This window comes from Ambystoma mexicanum, chromosome 7q (genome assembly GCF_040938575.1).
Source record: "Ambystoma mexicanum isolate Mex_15411 chromosome 7q, UKY_AmexF1_1, whole genome shotgun sequence".
Lineage (NCBI taxonomy): Eukaryota > Metazoa > Chordata > Amphibia > Caudata > Ambystomatidae > Ambystoma > Ambystoma mexicanum.
In genome coordinates, this window is record NC_090941.1 from 781,929,754 (window position 1) to 781,951,001 (window position 21,248).

At 45.9% G+C, this 21,248-nt stretch overlaps 1 protein-coding gene across 1 annotated transcript in view; it reads left to right on the plus strand.

Annotated features, from left to right (window-relative positions):
* PDGFD (platelet derived growth factor D) overlaps positions 1-21,248 on the plus strand; it is a 1,219,073-nt gene that overhangs the window by 694,133 nt on the left and 503,692 nt on the right. The window lies entirely within an intron of this gene.

Genomic DNA, 21,248 nt, shown 5'->3' on the forward strand with positions numbered 1-21,248 from the left:
CATGATGCATGTTTTTAATGACATTGATCACTTTTTTTGTTACAGACATGAGAAGAAAATAACATTTATACTGTAAAACACATATTTGGCCTGCAGTGGCAAGAAGTGGGTGCTAGCCAGGTTTCAAACAGGCATGGTGTAAATACGTATCCCAAAAACTTCACTCACTTGACGGACCATTCAAAAAGAGGCAGAGAGAGGGACTCCTAAGTTCTTTACCACTGTCACAGGAGCAGAAAGATCACCCAATGCAGAAGACCAAAATGAAGGGGTCCAAAGAGAGGGATCAGGGGGAGAACCCACCACCTGGATCTCTGTCTTGTCCCCATTAAGTTTCAGCCAATTGCTGTTCATCCATTCCCTTATGGCCTCCAAGCAGCCGCACAGATCCGCCAACACCTCAGTCCAGTCAAGATCTAATCAAACCACGATCTGGGTGTTGTCGGCATACGAGTAGCATGGGAACCCACAAGAGCGAACAAGACCCACCAATGGCTGAACATAGATATAAAATAACATTGGGAACAGGGCTGGGCCATGAGGAACACCTCAAGAGAGTGGATGAGAGGAGGAATGGGAAGGAGGGAGAGAAAGTGATTGACCTCTATCTGCCAGGAATGAAGAATAACAGGCCAGGATTGGGCCAGTGAGGCCTGCAACGGCCATGCGTGATAGAAACATGCAGTGTTCAACAGTGTTGAATGCTGCAGAAAGATAAAGCAACATAAAGGACCCCACTCCTCCTTGATCTACCAGCATGGACAAATCATCCAATACCGAGACAAGGACACTCTCTGTACACAGCTGTGGCCGAATCCTGACTGGGTAGAGAAAAGTGAAGATTCAGGAAAGGAAGAAAGAAGTGGGGATACCAAAGATTCCAAGAGCTTCATAGAGAAGGGAAGAAGAGAGATGCAGTGATAGTTAGCCATGACAAAAGCATCAAATGATTGTTTTTTCAGAAGGGGGATCACAGTATCTTGCTAAAGCTCTTTCGGGATGGTACCTGTCTGGCAATAAAAAATAACTGCTTTGGTGATCCATGAAATGATGACTGGCAGTATATTTGTAATAACAGTAAGAGGAATGGGATCAGATGGGGCGGTGGGCTTTAGTTTGTTCACTGCCCTACATCCTTCCAATTATACAATGATACAGCAGTTAATACAGTAGTTAATAAATTAACAGGCTTGCTCTAGATAAGGAGTTAGAAACAGTGAATGTGGATTGTACAAGACAGACCTCAAAATCATTATTCAGTTATTAAAATGTTTACAGCTATATTCAAATATGCAATACATTGGTGATAGTGGTTGAGGATCATTTGGGTGGGGTAAAAGTACTTTAACTTTCTTTAGATCCATCCTGGGAGAGAAGGTGGTTCGTATGATATTCAATGTTATTGATATTAGAATTCCCTTCATTTCAGGTGCTATGGAGTTCCAGTGATGGGGTGTCATGAGGATGAATGAGAGAGAGTTGGCAACAGCACAACAGTGATATATTAAGAAATTGCCTTGGAAAATCTTCCAGGCGCCCTTCCCCTGAACAACCCATAAGGTTGAAAGGGGACAGTTAGGTTGAGGAGCTATTGGGACCATCGAGTGAGAGGGGGTTAGTATCAACACCAGAATCAACCAGGTACGTAGGCAATCCCATGCATGGATATTAAAACAAGAAGAAGGAATTTGAATAGGGCTCCATTTTCCATGGGTACCTACCCCACATCAAAGCTGTAAATGTGGGTGGGTGTGAATTGTGGAAAATTCTGTAGCTTACTGATCGGCAATTTCATTACCTGGTTGTGAGAAGCAAAGGAGTAGGGGGATCCCATGAGAAAGCTGGAGCAATAGTTCAGCCTCTTGTTGCTTTGAATGTTTTGGTAGAGTAAAAACTTAAGCTGGGGATGTTTTTTAAAAAAGAAATGGTCAGAAGGTTTAGTTTGCAGATGTAATAGTGGAGGTGATAAGGTGTTGAAGCTCCATGTGATGTCAAAGATATCAACCACAATATGATCCCTGGTGGGAGGAGTAAGTAGTTCAAGGGAATATAATATAGCAGAGGGTACATGTATGTGTTATTGGGGGCACAGAGAAAGAGTAATGAATGAATACATTAGTTCATTTAGCAGTCCACTCCTATGCCACTAAAGAGGGAAGTTGGCAATAGAAAACCAAAAAAATACATTTGGGAGTGAAATTATCCAATGAGAAATATATAACACAAACTTAATGAATTACTTTAATTAACATAGCAATGTTTGCTAAAAGAAAATGTAAAAATAGTGTTGCCTTGGTACCAGGCCAAAGGTGTCTGACACCTGATCACCAATGGTCATTTACAAGAACCAGGTTTGTTCTGGGTCCTACAGAAAAGAAAAGGTAAAACAAATGACTTCACAAAGCAGAGAAGAGAGAAAGGGATCTAGCTGTTTAAAGCACGTTGGCATTGGATACACTTTCAAGTATCTCGTGGTCGACCACTTGATATTTTTCCAAAGGTTCTAACCTGTCAAAGCACTTGGCCGCCCGCTGAGGATACATCTTTTTTGGATGTCCTCAGGGCCTTCCACCAATGCTGTTTGGCATTGGAAAGACTTTCAGGTACCTCGCTGGTCAATCTATGTTGAAACATCCCAAATATGCCCAACCTGTCAAATCCACTAGATCAACCTGCAGAGAATGTGCATTTTTTGCATGTCATCAACGCCTTACCCCAGTTCATCGAGATTTCATTTCCTCCTGCAGGGCGCTTACATGCACTGATCCTGCCCTATGGTCTTCTATGAGCCTTTGGCCTGGTCCTAGATCACTGTGTGCCCAACACTCTCAAAGCTAGTTCTTGAAAAAAGTTTCCACAGCAAGGCATGCAGGTCTCCCAGCCAGATACAATTTCACTATTCCCAGGGCTGCATTGTCTCCTCCAACTCTGGTAACCAGTTCATTAGGAAAGTATGGCTACTCAGTTGACGTGCCTTCCAAGACAGGTAAGCAGTCCAACAGGGTCCACTGCTTCAGGCAAAGTCTTTCTCGCGACCAGAATCCTGAAACATTACATATGAGTCCCTCACCACTAGGGGAACATTTTCTATCTGCTTATGCAAATCATAAGGTTATGGACAGTGGCCAATCCTGGCTACAATCTAATTTCAACTCAACTCTTAGTGTGCTTGTCCTCATTTCCTTGTTTTTGAGGTCACAGTTGTTTTAACCTGTAACCAAAATGGCAAATGCATTCAGTAAATGTTTTTTTTTATGCCTTTTTTATTTTATGAACATTTTTCTTATTGCCATACCTTCATGAAATTGTTCTTAATCTGAAATAAAGTTTGTTTGATAATGATAACAAGAAGTCCTTTAAGGGCTATGTAATGAGCTTTCAACATTATAGAGGAGAATAAGAGAGGCAAACGATAGGGAAGAATCAAGGATACCATGAAGATTATGGACAGTGGAAATCATTGGAAGAGAGGAGGGAGGAAAGGAAATAGAAAGGGGAACAGGTGGAGGATAGTGGCAACTTGAAATAAAATACCTTCAGTTTTGGATGGATTGAGGTGCCAGTAGTGATCTGACACCCACTTTTGGAAAGCTAAAAGGTGGACAATAAGTGTAGAATGAATAGATTTGGAGAGGAAAGAGAAAGCAAGATCTGAGAATCATCTGCATAAAAATGGTGAGAAAGTCAAAAAGTGGAGATAATAGAAGCAAGATGAATAGATGAAAAGAGAAGAGGACCAAAATAACTGCAGTTAGAAAGATAAGAGCAAAACCAGATAGTTGATGCAGGACTCATCATCAGTGATCTGGAGTCTACAAATTACACAATGTGGCATATATGACGTTTAAACGGGCACATTCACTTCTTGCTGTGATGTGGACATATTACCTAATCATGATAACCAAGGGGATGTCCAACAAGCACAGGGAGCTGCAACAGACCACGTGGGGAAATGTGCTTTTGATTAAAGACCCTCGGTCAGTAATCAAGGTGTTTTTAATGTAAATCAGCCACATCCTGCTTTCCCAGGGGACCCTGTGCACCATCTATGCATCCTGCCTGCAAAACGGAGCTCCATGTGCCTAAAGCAACTTGGACACTGCCTGCAAGTCTGAAAGACATCTGGAGAACTGTGATTGGATCCCAGACAGTTATATGACTGACGGAATGGTAATTTTCATTGTGTTTCCTTTCTTGGCCACATACTGTTTTTCCAGAGGACCCTGTTCTCCATCACAGGGTCCTGACTACAAATCATATCTCCCTTGGCCTACAACACCCAGGGCCCTGCCTACCTGACTTGGAGTCATCTGCAGCACTGTTGTTGAATACCAGCGGTAGAGGGGGGTGTTGCACAGCCTCCCTTGTTCAGTCTCCCATTGGCATCTGCTGTGAAGGACCAAAATAAACACCTGTTTCTTCTCAACCAACCATCTAACCCTTCCATTTGCACTCACCTACTTCACCTCTCTCTCTCGGGCTGCACACTTTCTTCATTGTTTTAACTTGCCTATTTCTTTGATCCTCCATCATGCACATTGGCATTGCCCTGTTCTTCTCTCCACTCACTCTCCTCATTCCCTACTCTCAATAGTCTTCAGCCTCAAACCAGTCTCACGTCTTCCTCACTCTCTGCCCACCCTACCTCCCTCCTTCCCCCTGCACCCACACCCCTCCAACATGATACTCTTATTCTCAAAGATACTTAACCGTTTAGCCCTCTGTTACCTACTGCACACAACCTGCTCCTCTCCCCCACTTCCTCTCCCTCTTTCACTTCGCCATTGGCATACACAGTACCTCTACATCAAGTCTCCTTAGATCACTGACCATGTTGACTCTCATCACCCTTAACTTTCACATCTTACTATCACAAAAACCTGGATTTCCCCTCACAACTCTGCTAAAATAGCAGCTCCATACACTGACTCTGCTACATTTTCCCACTCTCCCACCCGGTTGGGAAGGGTGGTGATGTGGGGTACCTTATCAATAAGGGAATCAACACCACTGAGAGTGCCTCTTCCTCTTTTGAATATGCCACTATTCAACTTCTCCCTCCTACACATCTGACTGTTCTGGCCCTTTATCAACTCCTGCTCCAATCAACAGCACTAACCCTGATCTGAGCCTTCTCCTCCCTTTCTGCTAATGCTCACTATTTTTCCTCTAAAAATGCTGAAATTCAAAGCAATATCAAAGAACTCCTCTCTCCCCCTCTACCACCTCTCCCCTACCTCTTATACTCTTAAATACTTCTTATTCTTCCTGCCAGGTATTTGCCAAGGTTGATAAAAGGGAAGAAGACTGCAAAGCATGGTATTAGGTAGATGCAGTTGGAATTCCTGTTGTAGACCTCAAATGAATAGCAGGGTGATCCAAGAATTGAAGGAAGGAACTGAACGGAAGAGAAGGAATATTAGTGGGTTAGTAAGGACCTGTCCCCGGGTAGAACGAGGATTCACTAACTGAGGTGGAAGGGTGCACTTGATGAGGAGTCACTGCATAACATTCAGAGTTCTGTGCACCAGGTAGCTACATGTCAAGTGAAGATCCGTAAAACGTAAAGGGGAAATTAAACAATTCCAGGAGACAATCCTTGGAGACTTTGAACCAGGGTTCATTTATAAGCCAGTAGGCAGAATACAGATTCAGGGGTAATCCAAACATCAGTCTAAAAGCAGAAGTCATACAATGTGCTGGCAACAAAGTACAAAGGGGAATTCAAAAGGCAATCCATAAGTAGGAGTGAAGGCCGAATAACGTGCTGGCAACAAAGTACAAAGGAGAATCCAAAAGGCAATCCGTAAGCATGAGCAAAGGTCGAGCAACGTGCTGGCAACAAAGAAAAATGGGAATTCAAAAGGCAGTCCCTAAACAGGAGTGATGGCTGAACAATGAATCATTTATCGGGAAGCAAAAATGAAACGCCAGGTACCAACTTCAATTAGAAGCACTGGCGTCCCGAAGAGGTTTCGTTTTATGCCTGATTGGATGTACGCGCTGAAACACTGTCGTATGTCGGGTCTCCCCGGCAACGTAAATGCTTCATTAGCGTGAGCGTAATATTGCATGGTTGCCTAACACAGAAGACTTTTTTTATGAACTGGGACAACATCCTCTGTCAAAGGCCGAGCCACTCCCCGAGGGTCGTGGAAAAAGGCCAAGAGAAGAGGGGCATGAATGTTCTCTATCAGTTCCCATGAACGATCATCCAGACCATAGTCATTCAAATCGATGTAATCTGTCCCTCCCCAACTTTGTATCCAAAATGGCATGGACCTCGTATTCATCGGCTCCTTCAAACACCAATGAAACCCGTCATGTTGGCAATCTAGTGGTAGGAGGGCAGGGTTTCAATAAAGAGACGTGGAAGACCGGATGCATTTGTCAGTGTGAATGGAAATCCAGACGCACAGCGGCAGGGTTTAGGACCCTGAGGACAGTGTAGGTACCAACATAGCGACGGAGCAGTTTACATTTTCCTAGAATGTGTACATTTTTGGTGGATAACCAAACCTTCATAACAATCTGGTAGACTGGGACAAAAGACGACGAGCATCCACATATTTCTTCAAGCGAGCTTGTGCCAGTTCCAGATGTGACTTGACATCATCATGTACAGCAGTAAGATCCTGAATACAGTTGTGGGCTCTGTAAGGAACTCATGGTGGCAACAGTAAAGACATGCACAAGTGATCACAGTTCAAGGGTGTTTATTAAACTGCAAAAGTAGGCTGAAAAAACGCCTAATCTAAACCGAACTCTAAAATGGGAGCAAGCTTCGACCATCAAATAATAATAAGGCAGTCATAGTGGCATTGTGTCAGATAAAAGGGCCTATACTAAGAAACCTATTGCCAAATCCTTACTCTAAATACAAAATAAGTGTGAGATAATGTTCATAACAAAGAAGGAAGAGTTGACACACAACTTCATTTTACACAACACACATCGCAAGTCAGGATGCAGTAGTTGCAGTCTCCCTTCCCCATGTTTTTAGCACGGGACAAGGTAAGATTCTAGAGCATAGCACATGCTCAAGCCTTTCCAGCACTAGCCGAAAGTTCTGTTCTCAGCAATCAGGGCCTTCAGTGATTAAGTCTCTTTTCTACAAAGAGTCTCTTGCCTCTGAGGTCCAGATGCTTTTCACAATAATAAACAAATGTTCAAAGTTCCTTTTTGCTTGCATGTTTTCAATAACTTGGCTTGCTACTTGCTTACGCGTGTGGGTGTCGAGTTTACCACGGCTATCACTCACACATTTTATCTTTTGCTATTCTCAACACAAATCTTCGGGTGATGGCTGTTCACCCCTTTTCACAAATCTTTGGGTGATGGTTTCTCACCCCTTGGATCTACATTTATCGGCTCGGACCCCTTTGGTATTCACACATTTTTGGGTGATGGCTGTTCACCCATTGGATCTCCCTCGTTCAGTTTAGGGCCCCTTTGGTATTCACAAAGCTTCTGGTGATGGCTGTTCACCCCTTGGATCTCCCTCGACTCATTGGCTGTGATGAACCGCTTGGCTTTTCTTCTTCCTCGAGTCAAGGTAGGTACCACAGAGACCAGCATCTATCCCCGGCTTGCTTATCAGCGGAGCGGGGTCTCGCCTACCGTTGACACCTGCTGCAACACCTGCTGGCTATTGTTTATGGTTTTACGATTCCTTCTGCGGAGGTCTCATGGGCCTTGGTCAGAAATGGCAAGGTTGCTTCTCTTCTTGTCACCCTCTCGGTATGCACTGCCTTTCTCCACCTCTTGGACTGCTGTGATGAGTTAGCTTCCTGGATGTGCGGTCTGCCTTTCTTGTCTTGTGCTCTCGTGCTCCACCTTTTATCCCTGTGGGGAAAGGAAAGGGCCGTCAGGTGTGTGAGATTTTGGTCAATTGCCTGACTTTGCCTGACCCTTGTATTGGGACATGCCAGGTAAACAGCACTGTGTCTAGTCCGTCTGTTGTCATGGTATGTAAAAGTGTTTGTCTTGGGAAAAAGGGGTTGGTAGAGTTTCCAAGTATCATACGGGGTAGGATGGGGAAGAGGTGTTATATGGAACTATACTCCTTGTATTAGGGGGTTTGGTAAAAAACGTGAATGGCCAGGATTATTATCGTAAAATAAACAGGGGGGAATTGTGGAAAGGGTAGGGTTTGGTCAAAGAGGATCGGGAGTTTGGAAAATAATAATTAAAGGGACAAGGAGAAAAGTGATTGGAAGTATTCAGATAGGAACCTGGAAAACAGGAATTCTGGGAGTTGTGGTTCTTAGCAAGTTTGCCAGATGCAAATGGGTTGTTGGCTTTAACTTTGGGTAAGGTAGATTCAATGGGTGGAAGGGATGATGAGAGGGAATATCTTATAAAAGCTTCAGGGACTTCATTCCCATCGCCATCCTCCCCGTGATGGTACCACGTCTCCCCTGGGGTATTCCCCCATCCATAACCCGGGGCTCTCCTGCACAGGTGATCCTCCCCCACTGGTCCATCCCCAGGAATTAGATCCAACAGCTATTGCCATGTCCTGGCCACCTGAATAAGGGATTCCTGGGCTCATCTTCTGTTATATTGAATACAAATTTCTCAGCCTCTGCAAATAGATGACGTTCCCTCAGTCATTGCAATACAGAGCCGACGTTCTACATGATGATCGTAGTAATCAGAATAAACCAAAATATCATGATATGATATGATATGATGTTTTATTTATAGCACGCCTACACACAAGTGTTTCAAGGCGCGAGGAGGCAAAGGAGGGGTACAAGGTAGGAAAAGACAACAATCTTACTCGGCCCAGTGACATTGAGATTGCGCAAGTGCAGGGGAGGGGAAGAGCTGAAGTGCAAGGGGATGGGAAGGAGTGGAAAGTGCTGAACAAGGGATAAAAACAACGAGTAGTGCGGCAGGCCAGTGGCAAGTGCAAGAGTCAAGCGCAGACAACAGGTGTCAGTAAGTGCAGGTAAGGGGACTTTAGAGTTGCAAATACAATTCCAAGTGCAAGTGTGGGCAGGAACCTGGGCCTGTTTTTAGAGGGTAGCCAGGTACCCAGTGCAGTAACAGACAGAGAAAGGTCTTGAGGTGCTTCCGGAACCTAAGATGGATCTCCTCAAGTTTCAGTTAGATAGGCCTCAGCTGAAAAAAGAGGTCTACCACCAACTCGTTGCTTGGAGAAGCGAATGACCCTGAGGGAGTTGGAGATGGAGGCGTGAAGAGCTCGAGTAGGAAGGTATTTCCGAAGGGAGAGTTGAAGGTATTGCAGACTCAGGGCCCAGAGGGTCTTGTGGACAATGCAGAGGGTCTTGAACTTAATCCTTGCAGCCACTGGGTGCCAATGAAGAGATTTCATGGCTGGAAAGATATGATCCCTGGGCTTGAGGCCAATGACAAGTCTCACAGTCCTGTTCTGGATGATTTGCAGAGGGTGGAGAGTAGAGAAAGGCAGATTTAGAAAGAAGCTGTTGCAGTAGTCCAACCTAGAGAGAACCAGAGCTCTAGAGACAGTGAGCTTCTAGGGGAAGGAGAGGAAAGGAAGAATGCCTCTGAGGATGTGCAGTTGGTAGTTTGACTTCTAAGAAACATCAGAGATGTGAGGAGAAAAAGAAAGTATGGAGTTGAAGATAACCAGGGGTTCTTAGCCTCACAATGGGAAACAGAAGGATGTCCAAAGGAGGCCATCCAGAGGGTGACAGGAAAGGAAGGTGCAGGTGTGCCGAAGAGGAGGATGTTTGTCTTACTGGCATTAAGGCAGAGGTCATTGGTGGCACAGCACTCCTGGATTGCAGGCAGACAACTCATCTGAGATGAGAGAGGGAGACGAGGCGGCAGAGAGGACCCTGAAAACAAGCTGAGTTTCATCCTCATAGCGCTGGAAGTTGAAGCATAGAGCAACAGTGTGGTGGGTGAGGGGTGCCAGGTATTGGTTGAAAAGCCAGGGAGAGAGGTTAGACCCCTGGGGAACACCACAGGTAGAGAGTTAGATAGAGGAAAGGAAGGACCCAAGTTGGATCTGGGAGGGTTGGTAGGAGGGTTGGTAGGAGAGGAAAGATGTTAGCCAGGCCAGAGCCTGATCTGTGATACCCATGTTATCACGGAGGCAGTTGAGAAGGATGGCATGGTTGACCATGCCGAAGGCAGAAGAGAGATCAAGTAAGATGAGGACAGAGGGGAGATTAGAATTAAGGTTGGAGAGCAGGTCTTTGCGTATGTTCAGGAGAGCAGTTTCCGTGCTTCTGGCTGCTCTGAAGCCAGACTGATGGTCATGGAGACAACCAACATAGTCAGTGTGGAGGGTAAACTGGGAGATGGCCAGCTTTTCCAGGAGTTTAACCAGGAAAGGAGTGATAGAGATCGGCTAATAGTTAGCCGGGCAAGAGGGGATCGGCTGAGTGTTTCTTGAGAAGAGGGTGTACAAGAGAGTGCTTCAGGGGGTGAAGGGGAGGCTCCAGTGCTGAAGGATTGATTGCAGAAGTCAGCCAGGGCAGGTGTGAGGGTGTCAATATGGTCCTTGATGGTTTTGGAAGAACAGGGAGGAACCTGTTTTGACAAGACTTTCTTGTTTCGTACTTGACTAGAAATCTCATTAGGGGGGAAAAGAGGAGAGGAAGAGAAAGAGGGAGGAGAGGTGCCCGCAGGGGGCCACAGGTGGGGGAGAGAGAAGCAGGAAGAGGACGAGAGGGTAGATAGGATGTCCTGGGTTTTTAAGATAAAGTGAGAAGCCAAGCCTGTGCAAAGGGCCTGGAGGGGACAGGAGAAGTAGAGACTGCAGCAGGATTGGCCAGCTCCTTGCAGATTTTAAAGAGTTTGGCCAAATTGTTAGATGCTTCAGAGCCATGGGCCTGGATGTGGGCTCTCTTCTTAGTGCGGACAGCGATCCGGTATTGTCTTTGGAGCAGGCGGCAGGCCAGTTTGTCAGAGGATGCACAAGATGCCAGCCATTTCGCCTCAGCCACCTTACACTTGTGTTTAAGGGGGACGACGTCAGAGTCGTACCAGGAGTTGGTCTTGGATTTGGGCTTCAAGTGGATCCTCATGACAGGGGCAAGAACAATGGGAGTATCAGAGATAGAGGAGTGGAGCTTGGAAAGGGCTGTGTAAGGATGTGAGTCAGCAAGAGATGGAGGAGGGGAGAGAAAGTGTCAGCAAAAGCCTCAACTGACACACGCTTCATGGGCCGGATGACCGAGAAGATAGGTGGCAGTGCTGGAGTTGGCTTGGTCTGAGGGGTAGAGAGGGAGAAATGGGAGGAAAGGAGAAAGTGATAACTCCAGGAGAGATGAGTGGTGAGAAGGTTGAGAGCAGGAGGTCTAAGGAGATGAGAACGTCCAGATTGTGCCCTGCAGAGTGAGTCAAGCCAGAGGGAAGAATATAAAGAGACAGAGAGTTGCAGAGGTTGTGAAAGAGTCCAGAGGAGGGACAGGAAGCATCCAGGTGGATGTTGAGGTCCCAAAGGAGGAGTAGTTGAGTGGTTGAGGCCAGGAGGGAGGAGGAGAGGTCAGCCCACTCAGAGAGGAACGGGTAGTCTGACCAGCTGGCCGATAGGTAGTAGCAATAGTGAGAGAGTGGCCAGCAGAGAGAGAAAGTCAGCAGACAAGGAGGAGTAGGCCTGCATAGGGCAGGAATCCACTCCGGGAAGATCAAGGCTACACCCACACTGGGACGATTAGATCTGGCATGTAGAGGATCTTGTAGCCATCAGGCAGGAGAGTGTCAAAGCTCATGACAGAGCTGGCTGTGAGCCATGTCTCATGAGACCGAAGACTTCGAGGTTGAGTTCTTCAGGGAGGTGGCAGATGTCAGAGGAGTGTTTGATGGCTAATCAAGAGTTTAGAATGGCAATATGGAGATGGTTGACAATCTTGAAAGAATTACATTGAGGGGTACACATCAGAGATACACCGTGTGGAGGTGTAGAAGAAGCCCAAGGGGGGGCAGGAAAGGAAGGAGGAGAGGGCAAGGTAGCCACGGAGGAGTCAGAGGTGGAAGGCAAGGAAGTCTGAGAAATGGGAGAAGGCACAGCGGGAGAAGGTAGGAAGTTGATGAGGCGTGGGAAGCATCTATCAAAGAGGAGATGGTTGGCCTGAGGGCCTTGGACTAGGACGGTGCCATTCTCGTAGACATTAATGATGACCTTAGAGGAGTGGAAGGGGGCCAGGAGTGCCTCCCAATGGGTGCCACCATTAATGGAAGAGCAAGAGAAGGGAGAGATCACACAGACCATACGAGGAGTCCATAAGTCTGGCAAAGGAACGACAAAGAGAATGTCAGTGAGGGATTGTCTGGAGGAAGGTGGTGCAGGTATCAGCAATAGGGAGGCCTGGGTTCGAAACCAGGATTTCCTTTTTGAACTTCTTTCTGGCGGACTTAGTGAGGAGGGTAGCATAGTCAATAGAGAAACAGTTGGAGAAGATAGGAGAGACAGAGAGCACCATAGGGGATGTGGACGAGGAAAGAGAGAGGGTGTTTGGGTGGGAACACTAGAGGAGAAAACAGGTGGGTGGGTGCAAGCAGAAGAGACGGAAATGGGAACCTTAGGGAAGATGAACACACAATGTATCCACTAGGCACAACTACATTTGAAATCAGCAGGACACATGACATGCAATGCAGTCACTAGGCACATCTAAATTTGAAATCAGCAGGACACATGAAATGCAATTCAGGCACTAGGCACAACTAAATTTGAAATCAGCAGGACACATGAAATGCAATGCAGACACTAGGCAAAGCAAGTAGTAATGAGAATGGAAGACCAGGTTAGAAGGAGGGGGAGTAAAAGTCAGATAGGTAGGGAGTGGTCCTTAGCAATGGCAACTAACCAGCATGGATGTGGAAGTGTCACAATTGTTCCAGTGAGAGAGTGCATGGTCCAACAGCCACCATGCAATCCTGGGGGAGGTTTAAGGAGACCACCAGACCTGGCCAGGCAGCAGACATGCACAGTTGAGAAAAACAAAGCAGTGAGTTAAAACATGTGCTTAAGTTAAAATATGGCTGCGTATAAACACGCGAAATAGAAATGTCAGATGCAATAAATATAAGATATATCATTTCTTTATGAGGTGCTCAAGCCAACGCAGAATGATCAGAAGCCACAAGACTTACCTTTCTAAAAAGACACGCTGTTGCGAGAAAGTCAGGAGAAAGCGTGCGCGGTGTGCAAGATCAGCTGTTGATTGTTTGAAGTTGAAGAAGGAAAAAGAAAGACCCGGAGCCTCGCAGTGGGCCTTTGAGGGACTGGCCAGCTCCCGCCTCCCTGTGTCACTGATAGGCTGAAGTGGGGAAAAGCAGCCAATGGTGAGGTGCCGGGCCCAGACTACTCGGAGAGTCCACAGAAGGGTGCAGCCATCTTGGAAGAGGCAACACTACAGCAGGACCAGTGTCCACAATAAGGGTAAATCCCTTATTTACAGCATCAAGCACAACAATTGGGTGCTAGATGGTGAGAAAACGCACCATGCTCAGTTGAACAAAACACAGCAGTGAGTTAAAACATGTGATTAAGTTAAATGTGGCTACGTGTAAACACATGATAATAAAATGCCAGATGCAATAAATATAATATATACAGTTTCTTAATGAGGTGCTGAAGCCAATGCGGAATGATCAGAAGCCACAAGTCTTACATTTCCAAAAAGACACACTGTTGCGAGAAAATCAGGAGAAAGCGTGTGTGAAGTGCAAGATCAGCTGTTGAATGATTGAAGTTGAAGAAGGAAAAAGAAAGACCCAGGGCCTTGCAGTGGGCCTTTGAGAGATGGGCCGGCTCCCACCTCCCAGTGTCACTGATAGACTGAAGTAGGGAAGAGCAGCCAATGTTGAGGGCCTGGGGCCAGGCTTCTCAGAGAGTCCACAGAAGGGTGCAGCCATCTTAGAAGAGGCAACACTGCAGTAGGGCCAGTGTACACAATAAGGGTAAATCCCTTATTTACAGCATCATGCACAAGAATTGGGTGCCAGAATGGAGAAAGCACACCATGCTCAGTTGAGCAAAACACAGCAATGAGTTAAAACATGTGATTAATTAAATGTGGCTGTGTGTATACACGCGATGATAAAATGCCAGATGCAATAAATATACGATATACAATTTCTTCATGATGTACTGAGGCCAATGCGGAATAATTAGAAGCCACAAGGCTTACCTTTCCAAAAAGACACACTGTTGTGAGAAAGTCAGGAGAAAGCGTGCGTGGAGCGCACGTTCAGCTGTTGAATCATCCAAATAGATGACTACATAACGATCGAACATATCCTGGAATACGTCATTCATAAAGTATTGAAATGTGGCCGGGACATTACAAAGCCCGAAACACATAACCAAATACTCGAACAGGCCATAGCAAGTTTTGAATGCTGTTTTCCACTCATCACCTTCACATATTCAGACCAAATTGTAGGTGCCCCTCAGATCCAACTTTGTGAAAATTACAGATGAACATAGTTGGTCCAGCAAAACAGAGATGAAGGGCAGGGGGTATTGGTTCTTGACAGTCTAAGCATTCAGGGCTCTGTAATCAATGCAAGCCCTCCAATCACCTACCTTTTTCCAGTACAAAGCATAAGGGTGCAGCTGTCGGTGATTTGGAGGGTCGAATAAACCGTTAGCCAATGCTTAGTCCAGGTAATCCTTTAACACCTGGTCTTCTTTGATTGTGAGGGAATATACCCGATCACAGGGTATTATAGAACCTGGAACCATATCAATCGGGCCGTCTTGGTCACGGTGTGGAGGCAGCTGTTCAGCTTTCCCTTTGTCTAGGACATCAGAGAAGTTCTGGTATTCAACCGTGACATTGTTAGAGGATTGTTTGGATATGGCACCCATGGAAGAGACAGAAGCAAGGATAGCAAGACATGGGAAGGTTGGCGCTCTTGCGCATGAACCAAAACAATTAATATTGCAGTGATCAGATACAAATGTGATTTCCTGCATTTCCCAGTCAATACGAGGGTTCTGCTTTTTTAACCATGGTATCGCCAGAATCATCCTGTAATGAGGAGCGGAAATTAGATCAAAGGATATTCTTTCTTAATGTCCTGTGTCTGTGGACATTGAAATATATTGTGTTTGCTCCGTTATGAGACCAGAAACCAGGGCCGTTCCATCTATGGCATTGACCACCTTGGGCTGTGTTTTAATCACTGTAGGGACACTTATATGTCGGAATAGGATATATCAATGTGCTTCCCTGTTGCCCCTGAATCAATGATGGATTTAGTCTGCAGAATATTGTTCTCAGGCAATAGAAAAGCAATGGACAAACAAATCAGTAATTTATGGATTGTAGACAGGGAGTCCAAGAGATGACCACATCAACCAAGGGACTCCATCTGCGGTCAAGGTTTGGCATTTCCCTGTTTTCGGGACGTGCTCTCAGATCTGGGCAAAACATGGGCTAGCCTACTGCACCCTGCTGCCTTAAAGGGCCCTCAAATGGGTGGAGCAGGTACAAACCACCTCCAAGATGCCCAATACATAACCAATAGACCTCAGCAGGGTCACATCTAAACAAGGGGTGGAACCCACCTTGGGTCGCCCTGTCGATGAGTCAGGAGCGACCAAATTGGAACACCTAGACAGTTTCTGCACTTCCTCCAGACTATAGGGTTTTGAGAGCACCTGTGGCTGCTCCAACATGGACGGGCTGTAAGCGATTTTAATCTGGCACTTCAACTAAGTCATTCTTTTATTCTGAACGATGTACCACTTATATCACGCCCCTCTCTTGTAACCCCCCCGGTCACACTGAACCAGGAATCAGGCTGGTTTGCAAAGTTAAAATATTTATTTATGTATTGCACAATATATATCACACTATTTGTAATGGGTATACAATCTCTTTAATCACAAGGAGCAATGATGGGAAAAATAATGCAGCACAGAAATAATACTTTTGTGTGTGTTCAATCAAATAGCAACGTGATTACGATTTCCCCCTGCACACCCCTCAATCCCCCCAATATGCAATATGAAGAAATAGAAGGAGAGAAAACAGGTTTCAGGAATGCAGAATTCAAGCAAACACCAGAGAAAAACAGAATTCATTGGCAAACTTGTCAAAATGATTTTTAACGTTGGCTTAGAATGGAAGAGGTAAAACACTGAAAATGTATTTAATTCACTGAAATTGTTGAAATTCTAATGGGAGCCACTTTGTATGGTTTCAGACACACACTAGGAATGATTTGAGAGTAATAAGCAAGTTGGAAATGTAATTTTGAGGTTGGGTGCAATGAAAATCTATTTTACACGTTATAGATTTTAGCCAAACGAAAAATGTGCAGGAAACTTTTCCGCGCGCGGGAAGCGCGATTGCAGAATAACTATATGAGATGTAGTTTTGGGTTCTTTAGAAGGCTTAGGATGTTAGATACAAGTAGACACGTACATTTCTTTTTTAGCATAAACTATGTAAAAGTTAGGAACAATTTCAAGGAGGTTGTTTCTTTCAGATAGAGGCAAAATTGTAAAACAAGGATGTGCTTTTAAAATACAAACAAGGTTTCTTTACACTAGGGATGGACTATGAAGAAACAAACTACACGACAGCACAACCACCAGACCAGGACGTCTCCGATCAGGTTTTTGCCCACCGAGACACTTGTCCTCTTCAGATGAAATATATCAGCGCAAAGATGATTTTAACAATATTATGTCACGGTCAACATGTACTTGTTCCCCCTGGAGGAGCGAATCACGGGCCCGATAAAATCGACTTGTAAATCTGACCAAGGCTGTGTCATCCCCTTCTTTTTTAGAGGCGCACGGTGTGTGAGGGATGTCGGCTGAAATGTTGCACACACAAGACACCCCTTCAAGTATTGTTCGAGGTCCTTCCCCATGTGTGGCCAGTATGCAACCTCTTTTAAGATTTCAAGTGTCATATGAAACCCCTGATGACCGGCTGTGGCCGCATCATGGGCGTGACTTGGCATCAGGCTTCGGAATGAGGTAGGGACCACCCACTGATCATGGACAGCTAGGGATCTCCTCACCAACAAACCATCTTAGATTCGGAACAGTTTTGGACATTTCATCAACACTCTGAGGTCCTCTTTCCCTATGTAATCATTTATCCATCAGGGGAAAGTTCTCAGGGTCCTCAATGTGTTGATAAAACTTACCAATTATTGGATCCCCTTTTAGAGCCAAAATCAAATCAGCATCTGGGGTCCCCTTGCACCATTGTGCAGTTGAGAATTCATTGTGAGCATTTGTCTGGGACCTAGTGATAGCAGTGACCTGGATTTTCCCCAGCAGGGACTCGATCTCAAGTAGATCCCCTTGGATGGCTCCAGTTTTGGCCAGCTGATCAGCTAGGTCATGTCCAGTTTTGTCTGGTCCCTCTACTTTAGAATGACCCCATTCCTACCCCCCTCATCAATAAAATGTACCCCCTCCTGATACCTTACCTCCCTCCTTCAACATCTGTCTCTCAACTTCCATTTTTCCTACCCCTTTTAAACATGCGACCATCATACCTATTCGCAAAAAACCTTCTGCTAATCCCAATCTTGCTTCCAACTATCGCCCCATCTCTCTCCTACCCTTCCTCTCGAAACTTCTTGAATGCATTGTCTATTCTAAACTCTCTTCCGTCATCTCTAACCACTCCCTCCTTCCTGCTACCCAATCTGGTTTCCGCCCATTGCACTCCACTGAAACTACTCTCACCTCTGTTCTTAACTCTCTCTTCTCTGCATGTTACTCAAAACACTCCTCCATTCTTATTCTCCTTGATCTTTCCGCCCCTTTTGATACTGTTGACCATCCTCTTCTTCTCAACTACCTCTCCTCATTTGGCTTCAAGGACTCTGTTCTTAACTGGCTCTCTTATCTCTCCAACCGCTCTTTTTCAGTCTCCTGGGGTGGCTCTTCCTCCCCTCCTATCCTCTTAACCACAGAGTTCCCCAAGGTTCTGTCCTGGGCCCCTTCCTCTTCTCACTCTACACTTCCTTCTTAGCTCCTATCATCTCCTCCTTTGGCATCTCACACCATTTCTATGCGGATGATACCCAGCTTTTCCTCTCCTTCTCCTCTTTCTCTCCCGACATTCATGATAAACTATCTTCTTGCCTTTCTGCTATCAAATCCTGGATGTCCTCACACTTCCTTGCTCTTAATACTGAAAAAACTGAACTCCTCTTCTTCCCTGTCAATTCTCTTCCCCCACCCTCCCCCTGCTTCCATTCTCTTTCCCCCCTCCCACCTCTCCTGCTCTTCTTCCCATGCCTATAACCTTGGTCTCCATATTGACTCTCACCTCTCTCTATCTCACCACATTTCTCTTACTGCCAAATCTTGTTGCTTTCACCTCTATAACATACGTAAAATTTGACCCCTCCTTACCTTTCATGCTACTAAACGTTTAATTACCTCCCTCATCTTCTCCAGACTCTTCCACTGTTCCTCCCTTCTCTTTGGACTCCCCTCCTCTCATCTCTCTCCACTCAAATCCATCTGCCACTCTGCCATCCGCTCCCTCTGCCTTCTCTCACCTCTCGATTCCATCTCCTCTTCTCTCTCCTCTTTTAGGTTGGCTCCCCTTTCACTCCTATCTCAAATTCAAGTTCCTCTGTCTTGACTTCAAATCCCTCTATGGTCTTGCCCCCCCTATCTCTCCTCCCTTTCTATACCCCTTCTCGTTCTCTCCGTTCTGCTAATCTTTTCCTACTCTCTCCTCCTCCACCTCCCTGTGCCCCCTCCCACTTCCGATCTTTCCAACTGCTTGCTCCCTTCCACTGGAACCGCCTCCCCCTTAACATCCGCTCTTCCCCCTCCTTCCCTTCCTTTCGCTCTTCTCTCAAATCTTACCTTTTTCACTCACCTCCCTAGCACCCTTGGTTTCTTCTCGTCCTTCTCCCTCACCTTCATTCCTCACCTCCTACCACTGCTCTTCCTTTCCCTCTCTACCTACTCCTCCCCACCCCCTGCTCTCATATAGTCCCACTCTTTCCTCTCCTCTTCCTCTCTCACCCTTACATTCCCTCTTCTCCCACTCCTACCCCACTAACTCCTTCCTTTCCCTCGCTCACCCTGCCCCTCCCTACGCCCTCCTCACCTCTGCAATGTTGTAAATTGTTCTTTAAACTGTTTTCGTGTTATGATTCATTTACCATCTCATGCTTGTTTTATTTTGCCTGTTCTTATCTAAAGCACTTCGGATTAAAGGGCTATATAACTTCAATAAAATACAAATACAAATACCCTCGATCTTTTTCCAGTAGATGGTCATCCCATTCGAGGTGACCAGATCCTCAATATTCTGAATTAATTTTTCCATGTTTCAATGGTTGTTGTTAGCACATAGCATGCCTCTGGTTTTCCAGTTAACCAGGTGCTCCACGAACCCGCTCCGTACATAATCCGAATCTGTGATTATGATCAGTTTGTGGAGTTGGTGTTGGACAGCATTGAGGATGGCTTGATGCACATCCATCAACTCTGCCACTTGACTACTTCGGGGTCCGATTTTGTACCCAGCGGAGGGTTCTGGGGCATTATTCACCCATGCATTCCCTACGCCGGCCACAAGTTCTTTTTCCCCATTGTTGTCAACATGGTTGGAGCATCCATCCACAGTGGGCATTCCCTCACACTGGTCTTCTTCAAATACTTTGGGCCTCATTCCGAGTAGGGCAGTAAGGGATAACGAGCACCCGTAAGGAGACCGGTGCCGGTAATCCCTTACCGCCCTACTACGAGGTCCCTTCCCTTCCTTAATGCCTGGTCTGACTAGGTGTTAAGGACGGGACCCGTTAAGGGACTTCAGAGCTAATAACGGTACCGCAGATTGCGGTACCGTTATTAGCTACTTCCCCATTCCCATTGAGCCCTATGTCGGCTCAAATGGGAAAGGGAATGGTTTTTTCAATGGGGACTTACCATTCCCGCAAAGGTCCGACTACACCGGTAAGTCCCCATTGAACGAGACCATTGCCGGTACCGTTATTGAGGCAGTCATGGCGCAAATAGCGCCATGACTAAATCCAATCCCAGAATGAGGATATTTGTGTGGGGAATTAAGGTATGACTCCATGTTGTCCTTGACTTTAAGACTTTCGCCCTCGAGACAGTTTTCTCTGGCACAATCATGCAAGTCAGCCAGACCTTGCGTGAGGGGACTCTTCTTGTTTTGCCCATATCTGACCTCCACAGGAAAGCCTTGCATTGACAGAATCCAGGAAGTAATTCGAGAATTACTCACATTTCCATCCCGGATTCTGTCACTTTGGAGCTATTGCAGAGGCTGGTGTGGAGTTTCCATTATGATGTGTTCCCCCTGGATAAACGGGTGGTAATTCTTCAATGCCCACACCGTTGCCAGGAGTGCCTTCTCACAATCGTTGAATTTTTCCTCCACAGAGGATAACGTTTTACTCGCATAGGAGATTACTTTATTGACCTTGTCATGCTTTTGATATAATACTGCAGTCAAGCATGTATTTGAGAACCCTGTCTCCAAGAAGAACTCCTTGTTTCTGACAGGGTAAGCTAGGCAAATCGCTTGTGAGAGGCTTCTTTTTAGTTGTCTTACTGCCTCGGCTTGTTCTGGACCCCACTCCCACTTGACCCCCCCCTTCAACAGATGAATCAGGGGTCTTGTGATCTCTGCGTAGTCCTCAATGAACTTTCTGCTTTAATTAGTCAGTCCAAGGAGGTTCGTTAGTTCCCACAGGGTTGTGGGATCTTTTAAATTCTGAGTGCTTCCACTTTCTTTTCCTGGGGACAGAGACCCTGAGGAGTAATCTCATGCCCCAAGAAATTGACACGGGTTCTGCACCACTATGCCTTTTCAAAGGAGATTTTTGCTCTGGCAGCCTTCAACTGTGTCAGAACATAATGGATCTCCACTATGTGTGCCTCCACAGTTGAGCTCTTGATTAAAACATCATCTACATAGGCCAGGTTACCCCTTTCACCCAGGTCATGCATTGGCCTTGTGTAGAAAAATGTTGAATTCATTGCCAGAGTTGATGTATCCGAAGGAAGTCCGAGCCCATGTGTATTGCTGCCCCCCGAAGGTGAAAGCCAGCTTGTATTGGTCCTCCCTACTGATAGGTACGGTCCAGTACCCATTGGTCAGGTCTATTTCAGTGAATACCTGCGACCCCTGGATCTGCCCCAGCCCTTGGTCAATGTAGGGAAGAGGCCTTCAGGAAGTATGAACCGTTTCTTGAGCTCCCTTAGGTCTGCGCATAGTCTCCACTGGCATTTTGGCTTCTAAATCCCAAGCACCGTATTATTGAAG